The sequence below is a fragment of the Perna viridis genome, chromosome 12, assembly GCF_037379345.1.
Source record: "Perna viridis isolate PV_CMFRI_1.1 ecotype Kerala chromosome 12, ASM3737934v1, whole genome shotgun sequence".
NCBI classification, from domain to species: Eukaryota; Metazoa; Mollusca; class Bivalvia; order Mytilida; family Mytilidae; genus Perna; species Perna viridis.
The window spans coordinates 1,590,238-1,604,893 of record NC_142456.1 but is presented as its reverse complement, the minus strand read 5'-3'; positions in this window follow the sequence as shown (position 1 = coordinate 1,604,893).

Below are 14,656 nucleotides of genomic sequence, written 5' to 3'. Positions count from 1 at the left end.
CACAACTGCTTTCTTAGCTGATGAATGGTAGCTTCGCCAGGCAGTGTGTTATTTCAGGCCAATCCAGGTTGACCTTGTTGTAGAACCAGAGGTTGTGGAGGTATACATATTTAAGGCATATATTTAGCAAAAGCAAACATGATTCGCAGACTAGATTTTTATAGATGATAACTTTTGGGCAAGTTAATGAATTGTTATTAATAACAATTTGAGGAATTGCTGCTGTTGGTTAAAAAAAATCATAAAGCAAGGTGTTGGGCAACATACAATGGTCACTGAGGTAGTCGCAAACACTTCTGTGCTGATGTGTTCCTGTTTGAATGATTTTCAATCTTACATTGGCTTTTAAAAATTGATTATCGGTAATAGCAACCTAATGAAATTTTGTTGAAATTTGTTTGCTGATATATTGATAGAACCTTTTAAAACGTAAAAAAAAATGTATAATTGTTGCAGACATATTTGGTTTACAGACAGTCACACTTTGGGGTGTGTTAGGGGACAATTGTAACTCTCTTTGCTATCACAATAATGGTTAGTTATGTCCCTGACAACACCTTGGGGATAAATATTTTTTTATTGTTTCTAAAATTATGTAGGCTTTCTAAAGATTGGTTTCTGTTTAATTGTCAACTTGTCAATAATGCTTTGATTTGTTTTTCTTGCTTTTTTAGGATAATGAATGTGAACCTTAAGAAAAATGTTTAAGCTGCGGGGATATGATATTAGTCAATAACTTAAGAGAACATGTCATTTCATGTAAAAAAAGAAGTGAAAGATGTAAGTTTTATAGATGTATTATCATGACTTTTTCATGCAAGAAAATTCAATTTGATGTCTCTGACAGCCTCTGTTCACTTCTTGGTCAGTACTACAGAATATGTTCATAACCAATAACTAGATAAAGGTACAATTCCCATATAACCATCATTCCCATCCATATGGCCAAGTTGAACATAAAATATCTTACTTGTCAGATTTTGAAAACAAAATGACATTGAATTTGTTTTTTGTCAGATTTACATCTCTTACCATATTTCAGGAAACTAGGGATCAAAGGGCAAAAAACATCGTCAATTTTAAGAGATTGTGATATTAGTATTTCTTATTTAATTTGAATGATTTTCTCACTAAAATGTAGATCTAAACATGTGCAATGTACTGTCTGAAATATATCGTCAGATTTGAGATATTTCTTACTGTATCTAGAAATTAGGGGTCACGGGACCAAAAACATCAATTTTGGGAGGTTCTAAAAACCCTACAATGGGCTAAATACCAATGTCTAAGGTTTATGAAGATGCTTTGAAAGTCCACCTTAAGCTGCATGTCCCCTATGTGCTAGGTTCAAGTTGCTGTAGTTGTATCATGCGGCGCTCATCATAGCTGTTTATGTCTACTTTCAGGCAATGAAAGACATTTAATTGGGAAAGCCTAAACAGAGGCCTATATGTAATTTTGCATGTGAAACGGTATGTTACAGAGTATTAGATGTTTAGTATCAAGTTATTAGACTGTTTTTCTTAACATGAACAAATTTGGTTATGTAAGATTTAATATGATGCAAAAATGTAAGACTATCACAAAATCAATGGCTACATAGGTTTTTGTGCCCCGCTAACATTATTGAGGTCCAATAGTTTTTTGGTCTTTTAAGTTTTCTTTCTGTTCAATTCTTCATAACACCTCGGGTTTATCTTTACATAAAAGCTGTTTCTTACCTTCCAATTGTTTCAATTTGAATGCTGCTAAAGAGATGTTACTTATTGCATTATGCTTTTCCATTATATCTAAATTTCAGTTATGATATTATCTTATTAATGTTTATATAATTATTGAATATGATAGCTTCACGATTTGTGTTTCAAATTTGGGTTTACCTTTGTCATGTTTATGCTTAAGCTGTTTTACTATTGAAGATGACTTTTTATCTTTATGAAACATCACATACATTCACAGTAAAACATTTCAGACAAATTTTGACTGCTGATTAGTGCAGTTATCACTTTATACCAATTTTAATTATAAAAATAACTAGCTCGTATCTTTATCAGATTAATTTTATATTTCTTACTGCAGTGATTAGACTTTTGTTCTTCATTCTTTTTGTGTGGAGGTGGGACATATGTCTAGATGTAGCAATATTGTATCTGCATTGAAGTATATCGTGTATTATATATGTACACTTGTTTTTAGAAAAAAAAAAGATCAAAGAGTAGGGGAGCATATGGCAGAGTAATATATACATTTTGTATTGTTAAAACTATAGGCATGTATGCACGATCAAACAAGGTAGAACATCAATGTGTGATTATTGATTTATGAAAGAAAAACTGGCTCGGACTTCGCCCAGTATAAAAAGGTTCGAACCTGACAGCAGATCGGACACTCTGTTGTCTTATAAGTATGTGGTGTCCCTAGATGGGAATCTTAGCACACTCACATCTGGTATGGAAAGTGCCCCGACCAATTCAACTAAAAATACCCAATCACACGTTCAGTCTACAAACCATCTATTCCAGTACAAAAATTCTGACTATTTTAAAATAATCAAACCATGTTCCATCACTTTAAACGATATATTTGACTACAACGATAACGAACCACATTGTACCATATCAAAACGTGGTATTAAAAATTGCAAAACATGCAACATTCTTATAACCGACCCTTACTTCTCCAGTTCCCTTAAAAACAAAACCTTCCATACAAGAAGTCACAATGGCTTAAGTTGCAAATCAACAAACTTAATATATGGATTAGAATGCAACTTACGTGGTTTAATATATGTCTGAGAAACACAAGAACGATTAAATAAAAGAATGTGCGGTCATCGTTCGGGAATTAACACCACCAGATTCCGGACAGTTTATCAGCACTTTAATCAACAAGATCATTCAATCCTCCCCATGCAAGTTCGTATTTTAGAAAAAAAATTACCATATTACGAACAGTTCCGTTCTTAGTAAAAACTATCATAGGGAAAGAGAGGACTACTGGATACGCAGACAAGGTACTGCAATACCTTACGGATGCAATGACAACATCAACAGTATAGGAAACCTTTCAAGCCATCATAACAATAGCATGAATGTGATGAATTTATTTTACAAAAATCCAAGACGAGAAAGGAGTCATGGCCATCGCCACTATACGTCACCTAAGTAACATGATGTCTCCAAAGATGGTCTCCTTCCTTTCATACAAAACAACTCTTGGACTTCATCACGTTAGAACCAAACTTTATTCTATACCTCTCACTCTACTACACTCCCTTTACAAAACAAGTCTTGACACTCCTGTTTCTGACCCCACCTCATCATTATACAGACTTGTTGCCATCATTTTGGATATTGGTTTCCACAGACTCTTTAAACCAGTTTGTGTGAAAAGTCAAGATGAAGGAAAACGATCATTTCTTCCACTACCGTTTGTCAACAAAGGTATAGGTGCAATTAATTTGGCTAACATCCTCCATCACAAAAACGTTACCAACAAAATTCCCCCATATTTCAAAGATAAATCCATACCAATTATTTCATATTCCTATACTTCACCCATTGCATCCAAAATTTTCAATTATAAAAGGCTATTGCAGAACCTCGAGATTAAGGACTTCAAGGCTAAACCACCTGACTGTTCTTGCAAAACTTCTCCATTCAAATATGGTCCTTCTGGTCACGTCGTTACGGGAGAATTAACCATTATCGAAAACGAATCTCTACGTAATATCCTTTCTAAAAGTCCCAAGTACCGTGAACCACGCTCCATAAATTAGAATTATTAACTTTAAAGTTCTTATGGATGCCGTCGAGGACTATGCAAGAAAATGGATAAAACGAGAACAAGAAGACATTGATTCTCTGCCAGAGTGGTTAAAGGCCGTGAGGTCTTTAGTTTGAAACAAATGAAAGTTTTAAGTAGGTCAATAAGTGCCAAGGCTACATCAGTTTTCAAAGACCTCGATGTAGCAAAAACATTGTCTACTATACATGACAAATATGTTGTCATACCAGCAGACAAAGCCCAAAACAACATTGTTTTTGTCTGCAAAACGTTTTATATCCAATGTTTATTATCAGAGGTAGACGTAGAAAATAATAGCAGTGATAAGACCTATACTGCTACCACTCTCTCCAAAGAAGAGATTGCAGAAAACCATAAATCTGTGCTATCATCTTTTGGTCTCTCTACCAAGGACGATGATTGTGATTTACCATCTATGTACTGGATTCCTAATCTTCACAAGAATCCATACAAACAACGTTTCATAGCTGGATCTGCTAAATGTACCACCAAACCTCTTTCAAAACTTTTAACTTCTATACTCACAGCTGTCAAAGAGGGTCTGCAGTCCTACCACAACATTTGTTACTCCCGTAGTGGTATTTATTCAATGTGGATCCCGAAAAATTCGAAAAATCTTTTGGAGACAATCCGTTCAAGACTATTATCTGAATATAATAGCATTAAAACCTATGATTTTTCAACACTGTATACTTCTATTCCCCATACTTAGTTAAAATCCCGACTTACATCGTTGTTTTTCCAAAAAAAGATGGTACACCTAGATACAAATATATAGTTCTTGATACAGATTCCTCATACTTTGTAAGGAATAATTCCAAATCATCTTCCAAATATACAGAGGAAGATATTTACAAAATGCTGGAATTTTTAATTTTGTGGCAACATCCCTTGAGCACCTGCGTATAGAGTGTTCATATCACAACTCATACGTTATGCCAGAGCTTGCCGAAACTACGCAGACTTTTTGTATCGCGCTAGAACTCTAACAAATAGGATTCTGGGACAGGGTTATGTTGCTACAAGGTTAAAATCATCACTACAGAAATTTTATGGCCGTCATCATGATCTCGTGGATTCTTATGGTGTATCTATCTGCACCATAAAAAAAAAAAGATTTATTCAACGGGTCATAGTTTTCCTTTCCTCGTTTGTCTACCCCGGACTTGACTTTTTATGAGCAACTCGGCGGGTGTTTCTAGAAAAGCCGAGGACGCTTACCCTACCGGTTCACCTGGTCCATGCTCCCAGTTTTTAGTGGAGTCCGAGTTGCTTATTTACTTTGTTACTTTGTATGTATGATTTTAGTTACTTTATGTTCTTTGTTGTGTATGTCTGTTTTCCATGTCTGGTCTTTATCCCTGGATTACATTTTTTTATTACCGCTATAACCTTGGTTCCCTTAATTACTCCTTCGCTACTTGAACCAATGTTGGGCTTACAGCTCTGAATACTTTTTGTACTTTCAAAAATTTCAGGTGACGAAATTAGACTCGATTATTTTCGTCATTTTGAAAAGTTTTTTGTCATGGGCGAAAATGACGAGCGCTAGAAAAATCACTAAGCTACTAGAACTGTTTTACTGTCATCACACAGGTAAAAAAAATGAATAAGATCCTTTTAATGGTTTCCCCTTTACGATAACAATTATAATAAATTAGCCACAGACTAATTTTATTTTATAAAAAGGTCTGGTTTTAGTAAACCATCAAATATATGGCAGCGTACATGTATTTACCTTTGACTATGAATACTTCGTCCTGCAATAAATGGGTGACTTGTAACCCCTTTCTTTTCAAGCGTATACTCTGCAACTAGAATGCTTTCTCCCCCTTTATCTGAATATACTTTACCTGGAAGACGAAACTGGTTAACTGCTTCAATAAAGTTTTCCAAAGCAGTTTCGGCTCTATTATTGGTATTTACTTTCAAATAAACTGGTAGTCTGGAGAAATCATCAATGCCTCCATGTATCATAAATTTCCATCTGAAACAACAATCTATAATTAAAATTTTTAATTACAAAAGATATATGTTTTAAGGAAACCTTAAGGGTTTTGATTTTGGACAACATTTCTGTTACCGGTAATATTGATATTCGTCTTTCTGTGCTGATTTTTTTTCCTTTTTACGCTCAGATCATGGTACTAAAAGAGGCATATAGATTATCCTGGTCCGTCTACCTATACTATACATCATGTTATCCTACTCTTGGTTGAAGCCTTTTTTTTAAATCCGTTTCTTATGCATAAGATATGGTATAACATTAATACTTCACATACTGACTGGTCTTTTAAAGTACATCAGTACTAGCAGCAAAGATGCTCTAGGAGAACCTGAAAAAGTTCAAATTCAGACGTCACCATTCAACTCCAAATATCATATAGTATATAAAATATGCATTTTGACGCCTATGGTCTACCTATAGTAACAACAGCCATGCCTGTCAACCAATTACAAAATCCCCTAATCAGTCCCGTGCAGCTTACATAATTACCCTATGGAACATTCATGTGAAGTTCAAATCTGTCAAGTACATTAATCATAATACTCATTATGTGATTTTACCTGATAAGTTTGTGATATCCATCAATGTGCCATAGTGCTTGAGCAGAGCAAACATTATATGTCCTCCTCTGTATCCTGTATGTTGTAAAAAACATTCTCCTAAAGAAGAACGCCATGTGGATTTACTGTTCTTAATGCCTTCCGTACTCTATCCTCTTGCACTATCAGTCCTGTGCCTCTTAATTCCTAAGATGGACCGGTATCTAGATGTTGGGAACTGGTTTGAAATTTTTGTAACTTCTTGTAACTCAACTTCAGAAATGCTATTATAAGTGCTTCTAACAGAGAGCCCATAATTTGACAAACGGCGTTCAATTTTGCTTACCCCTACAGTCTTTGCTACAACAGTGACCTTGAAGCCATTATATATATATATATATAGAATTCAAGTATTTCACATGGAATCTGAAATTTAGGTCTGCCATGAGGAATTTGTAGCAAAACTGGATTTCCATCAGAATGAGAATTAGAATTGTTCTCCAATTATATGAAAAAAGGCATCGCGAACTCTATTTAATTCAAACAATCTTCAACATCATGGTACTGAGACAACTGTAGCATCATGTCCACAATAACTTCAAGGTCCTGCATTGTTCATTCTTTCGTTTTCAATATTAATTACTAAATGAAAAATTTTCCACTTGATTATTGACAACATTTCAGAAACTATTATTGGAAGAAGACCTGAAATATACATGTACATATACAATAAATAAATAAAGTAATGATTTGGATGTATATGTGTGATATTCTACCATATGAAAAAAAAATGCTCTAAGTTGGTTGGTATTTTTCAGTCACAAATACAGTGTATTACAAGGCCTAGATATTGTTTGTTTCTGCATTTCTAACTGACCCACCTAAAAGAGGGGGTGACACAAGGGTCCTTTTTCCCAAAATTCCCAATGTTTTTGGAAAATTTTCTCCTTTTCCATGTTTTACCTGTTTTTCCCAATTCCAAACTCCATTTACTGACCATTTCAATTCCCCCCAAAATATTCGGACCCATTTTACAATTCTCAAAACTGTGTCACCACCCCCTCCCTCCCCAAAAATTTTCGTACTTTGAATTTCGTTCGAGAAATCCCAGATGTTCGAGTCATCCATGTGCAAGTTTGACTATATATTTCAATTGACATATTATCCACCAATTGTCAAATACATTGACAGACCAATTTACATATAATTCACTATTTTCTAGAACAAAAATAAAATCTTTAGTTGAGAATGGAGCATTCTGTTAAGGAACATATACCGAGATGTGATGACATTCCTATCCTTTCCGGGTCCAGATGTTAACGCATTATGCTGCATTTAATGAAAATTGTGTTTGCAAGTTAATCAGTACAATGACCTTAATTACCTGTCAATGTAAATCAATTATATGTGCAGTCAAGTGAACATCAGACCGAGGTATTATTCAATTGAATAGGTACAATGTACTTTGTATTTTTAAATAATTGTTCATCGTTATGTAAGGTCATTGGAACAGTTGATTTCCCTGATTTTCCTATTATCTGTTACAGTATCGTTTTTTTTTTTTTTTTTTTTGTTTTTTGTTTTTTTTTGCAAACAGCAAGTCCTAGTCATAGGTCAGTTTAAATAATTTAAGACTAACATATCTATCATGTATGATAAGAAACTTTTTGTTTTTGTTCATCTTTTTTATAGGCTGGATTTATCTCTAACTTCCGTTTCAATCTACAGCGTCCTCTTCTGGCGACAGGCAACTTCCAGGTGAAAATCACTCATGAGTAACGTGTTTATTCTTTAATTAGTCAATTGTTAGTGTGTTCTTCGTAACTATGTCGATCGTGTTGAATTTAGAAGAAACGTGTTTTAATTCAAACATCAAGTAAAACTCACTGATTTAAGACACATAGAAGGTAAACAAAACATTCTACTACTTTCAGAGTAACAAGAAGTATTTTACAAATTAATAATTGTGGAAATGTAAAAGAAAGATGTTACATAAAAAGAAACGACATTAAGCAAATAAAGATACGTACTAACTGCAAGTTACAGTGCTACAAATGCACTTCACGAATTAACATTTAAACATTCTTCGATCAACAAAGAAAGAAAATACAGAGAACAAATGAGCAAGTAACAAAATTAAAAGAAACGCGTTAATATATTTATGGCGGATATCCCCTTCCATAAATGGATAGGGTCGGGCAATTTAGCCTCTTGTGGCGGAGCGCCAAGGTTCCTACAGCAGGGTTCTTTAACGCGCGAGGAACGTGGCATCTTTCCCAACACGATGCACCAGTATTGTTTGCGGTCAGGCTTTCCGTGTTATAGTCTGACAATCCCAGCATATAACACGCCAGGGGTACCCCATTCCACCACCTCGGGCACACATCCCAGTTGCTCTGTGGGCAGAGCGCCTAGCCCCCGATTAGGTTTCTATGCACTATTTAGTAGCCTTTTACGATAAGCTTAGCGCTGCTGCAGGTCTATTCTTTTGACAACCGGACCTGCACGGGGCACCGACAATTGAATTCATCGTATAGAATGATAATACAAATATTAATCATCAATGCGATAGTTCTTTAAAAAAGGTAATTTGTAAAACGCTTTAGCTAATTGTTTATTAATAAAAACGTGACCCCTCTTTTTTGTCTCAGTACGTTTGCCGATACTAAAGCGTGTAAGTATAAACGAGCAGTGATTCAAATACCTCTATATTGAATTCTTGCTCGATCGGGGAATAAAGATGTTATCTGAAAAAAAATATTATACATCAATTTTTATTGATTCAAAATACAGTATATTATAAAAAATGTCCATAATACATTCAAGAAAAGAGATCAGTCATCAGAATTCGAAGAAAAGACGACCTCTGTTGCGCTCGAGCAAACGTTACCACTAGAGCCCGACTAGACAATTATCCCCAGTAGAATTCAATTCGACTAGGAAGTCGGATACTGGAAGAGCTAGCTCTAGAATCGCATGCTTGTGCGGGGGTTTTCTACAGAAGTGTGGAATTGAAGAACTGTTTGTTTGTTGGGGTTTAACGTCCGAGCAGCAATATTTCAGCTATATTCAGACGATGAACATGAAATTGATGATAACATGAACATGAAATGATGAAATGAAAAAAGGATGGGACACAAGGACAATGGGGTCGACAAATTTTGATTGCCACTGGAAATAGGGAGAGGTGGGTAGGGTCGGGCAATTTAGCCTCCTGTGGCGGAGCCCTATGGTTCCTACTCCGGGAGAATACAACCCTACTGTGGTAAAACTGAATTTCCCAAATGGCACCCCTTTCAGACCTCTAATGTCACGTGAGAAATTAATACGCTTGGGATGGCTGGCGACTGTACAACGGCATATTCGAATGTCACCACGTGATCAAACAATCCGATGAAACAAAGTCATCAAGTCATCAGGAAATGAAAGATGCAAAATTTCTTTTGCATGCTGGTTTGATAAACTATGAATGAAGAGTTTCTTTTTTATCACCATTTCTGATTACGCCAAAATTCTCGAATATGAAAAGAACAATTTATAGCATGACGAAATGTAGAAATAACTCCTACCTCATTCCAATATACATGTAGTTCGTATTATAAATGTAGGCATAATTTACGTTTACACGAAACGTGTAGAAGTCGCCTTCCGTTTCCTGATCAGTCTTTTGAGAAACATATCGTGAATTGAACTGCTTATAATTAATCGAGGTAGCGTAAGGAACCTGGATATCAAATTTCATCGAATTCGAACAACTTTGAATTTTTTATTGCGGTGGCGGCTCTTTTGAAAATGGCGGTCGATACGTAGTTCAAATTATCAATTGAGCCGCAGATTCTTAATCGTGGCGTATTGAAAAATCTAGATATCAATTTTCATAAAAATCGGACAAATTTGAATTTTCCACAGCGGTGGCGGTCATTTTGAAAATGGCGGCCGACACGTAGCTCCAATTCTGAGTTGAGCAACAGATTATTAATCGGGGCGGCTCAGAGAACCTAGATATCAATTTTCATCGAAATCGGACAAATTTGAATTTTCGACCGCGTTGGCGGCCATTTTCAAAATGGCGACCGAGAGGCACGCGAATTTTTTTTTGTGTGATTTCGTTTGGACTATTGAGCTTAATTTATACACCAAGTTTTGTCAAATTTGGATCAGCGGTTTTCGAGATATATGATGTTCCAACTTCCGATGTAAAAAAACGGGTACCTTTAGTTCGGAGGCCATTTTGAAAAAATGGTGGCAGCTGGAAATTTATTTTTAGGTAATGCATCCTTCGAAGAGTAGTTCTAACATCTTGAAAAGTTTCATCTCAATCGGACCAGCCACTTTTGAGAAAAGGGTGGACACTTTCAACAATTTTTATGACAGGAGAATTAAAATAATAATAATAATAATAATAAGAAGAAGAAGAAGAAGAAGAAGAAGAAGAAACACAGTTAAAACCATAAGTCACCGCCACTTCGTGGTCGGCCACTTAATCATATATTTTAGGGATTACATTTTTTTCTCTTAAAACTTTCCACACGGGTTTGATAAGGAGAAAGGGTAAATAGTGCCAACGTTGTGAACATTTCTATGTGTTATTTGAATAGAAAAAAGTTTAATGAATAAAATGTATGAAACACAAAGATACATGTACTTGTTAGATATAAGGCAGATCTTTGATTTCAATAATACAAGACGTATAATATTGCATGTTTACTATTTAAATATTGGAGAAACGTAAACTATTCAAAATTCTTAACAGCACTGAACACATTTCAAATAGTGCAGTTTTCTTTCCGTTGTATTGATAGCGAGGAAGGGATTTTGACGAAAGATACACATTTGTTACCACATTTATTTAGTTTTCTGAAATATTTCTGATAAAGCCTCACAACCAATTAGAACAAGTCTAATAAATTTTTAAATTGTAGTTTTAAATACGAATCTTATTTGAGGTACAGGAAAATTACTGCGCGGGTAAAGATAAAATCAAACCTCAATTTTCGAATATGTATTTAATAAGGATAATGCTGTTACAGATTAAACTGTATTAGATTATTTGTTTGACTTTCTTTAATTTTGATGAACGAATTCAAAATAGTATTTTATTTCACCATAGTAAGACTAAGTACATGTAGTTGAATAAACGAACTTTTCATTGAAAATAATAAACTTAGTATCATTGAAATGGTAACAGATAATGGTTTATAAAAATGTAAGATAAGAACACAATCAAGAGTGAATCACTCTTGAAGTTCCAAATATCCACAATAAGTTATTGTAAGGTATATACATTATCTAAATATTTTTGTTTCATGTGAACACGAGTTTGTTATCTTAAATAGACCATCAAATAAATTAATTTACAAGTTACCACGCTCTATATGGATTTATAATTTAATCATGTGCTTCAAGTTCTCGCTGTGGTCTGATCTAGTTTGATTCTTCACGCTCAATCATTATGTGTAAAAAAAAACTCGGAAAATTAAGAAATAACGGTAATTTTGTTTGCGATTCCTTAACTATCACACAAGTGATTAAACATCACTTGCATACTTTCCCATGGACATAACATTTTTGTATAATGTACTAATACAATTTACATGTACACTGTATACTTCTATGAATATCAATACGAATGCCTAATTTGGCAAATTTAGTATACTATCGAAAATCATGGAGGCCATGATTAAAAAAAATATACTTAAAGTAATTCTGAACAATTTGATCACATATATGTACTTGGATATTTGATTTTAGACAGAACTATGCTAAAGCACTTAATTTGTATTACGGCGAGTTACCAAAACAAGGGGAACCAAATTTTATAGTCAGTGGTACATGTAGATCCACAGGGCGGGGTCGGATTCCCCTTTTTATCGGAGAATTTTGTAAATTCCGCGCAAAATTTTGCCAAAAATGAGCAAATAGCCTGGATCCCTCTTTGGGAAACCATCTAGAACCCCCTTTTTGAAAATTTCTGGATCCGGTCCCGCCCTTGATAGTACTGAAGACAAAAAATATTACAATTTTCAGAAAAATCTACTTATTTTTATTCCTATTTAGCGTTTTTATTACATAACTTAATTCGAATTTTGAACGCACCGCTCATGAATACTATAGACGGCTTGCTTCCATGCGAGCTGGGATTGACGGCTAGATTCACTTTAATGGTGCTGAAGGGCTGTTGCGACAGATGAAAGGAAAGTTGAAAATACGGAATGAAAAGTCATCGCTTATGTCGTATAGTTTGTTCAATAAATTTTCTTTTCCATCGATCGCTAAGAGGTCAAGATATGAGGTTGACTTCACAGTGTCTGTAGTATCCTTTATCACCAGTTCTTCGGGTTAGATGCGATGTATAAAATCCCATAAACTAGGATTTTCGAACGATAATGCGTCATCTATACAGAGATTAAAGGATCTGGCTAAACGATGTTCCTTCCTTTGGGTAAGATCAGCTATAAGTTAAACCTCATAAGAGTGAAGGAGTAATCCAAACTTAAAGTCTTTCATTTACTTGTTTAATGAATAATATACAAGTACTTACATACTTATACATTCAAAAGTTGGTTGGACCTAAATTTGACCAATTTTGACCAATTGAATCTTTTATCTATTGCAAATTTCATAAGTTTTTAGATGACGTTACCGAACATAATGATTTGGAATACATTTTGACATCGTCATAATTGTATGGGTATATTTAGACTTTTTTCGAACATTTCTTTTATAACATATTATACAATATACTTTAAAAAAAAAGTAATCAGCTAATGGGGGACTTTTCAGTATAATCAACCAAAATTAAATTTTCACAGTCAACATCTACTGAAAACAAGCATGCCTTGCGGAGAGCAGTCTATGTCTTTGCTCTCAAATGCTTTGAGGTTTGTAGTTTTTGTTGTTTTGTCTCCTTTGTATTGCTTTCACTTCTATGACTTATTTGAGTTCTGCCTCTCACTTTGTTATTAAGGAGTTCTGGAAGTTATCTAAAAAATGCTACGGATTTACACACGCTTGCATGCATAATTGTATCTTGACCGTTTCATACAGATACTCAATTATTACAGCAGTGCTAGATGTTATCTGGCAAGCTATTTTCTGACTTGGTGTTATCATGGAGGAACGGAATTCCAACAACTTACATTGAAGAAGTGGGTTGGAATCAAACCAAGAATACTTTTTTGTCAAGCGCGAGTAGGAAATTGACCGTGCCCGTATTTATTAAAGACCTTGCGGACAAATCACGGATGCTTCAAAGATTTCAAAAAGTAAACATACACTTTGTTTACGACAGATTCCATATTAAAAAAAGTCGCGGTATACCGGTATTAGACCGATGTATTTCAGCTCCAAAAAAACGAACATCTTTTTGAAAAAAAGTTACTCGCCTATAAAGTTTGAGCGACAAAGAGCTTTGGGTAAAACAAAAACAAAAAACAAAAAAAAACAAAAAAAAAAACCAAAAAAAAAATTATTAAACTTTGACGCGGAAGTGTATATATAATTAAGCATGCTTATTGACTACCCGCAGATAACACAACATGGTGTATATAGAATTTTATTCAAAATTTAAGAAAATAACAAATCAGACGACCAAAAATCAACGTCTATTATGTACACTGAATTAATAAAAAAAATAAATATTTACATACAATAGTCAAACCAGAGTAAAAGCAGGCCATAGCAATGGAAACAAAATTAGCGTAAAACTTACAGATCCTTTGTAATTGTGTATTGAGTTTCTCCACATTCCCACCAAAGACTAGTAGCAAGAATAGTGTACTCCAGTAGTGTGCTTCATGTAATGCAGATAAAATAAACGCTTTCATCAGAGTGGGGAGCTCTTTCCTAGCAAACCTCTAGGAAATCTAGGAAAGTGACAAGGCAGTGCAAAACTAATTTTACGTTCTTTGGTGTCTATATTCCTTGACATACAAGATTTTGTAATAGAAGCAAATATTTTAACTGCATCCAGAATTCCACTCCTTATTGACGAGTATCTTTTCCTGCTTCTTATAGTTGATTAGAAGTTCTTTATTTCAACAAGCATCAATTTTCGTCATCTAGCACTCTTACCAGCTTTAGAGCGTTAGGAAAACACAATGTAAAATATGCATTAAAGAAAACAAAATAAACAAACAAACAACAAATAAATAAATAAATAAATAAACACGCAAACAACAAATTAACAAATAATTAAACAAACAAACAAACAAAAAAACTACATCAAAGTAACAAGTTAGCGTGGCCTCATACCACGTAAGCCTAACTACATGTAGCTATTCTTGGTAGTGAGGAAATACAT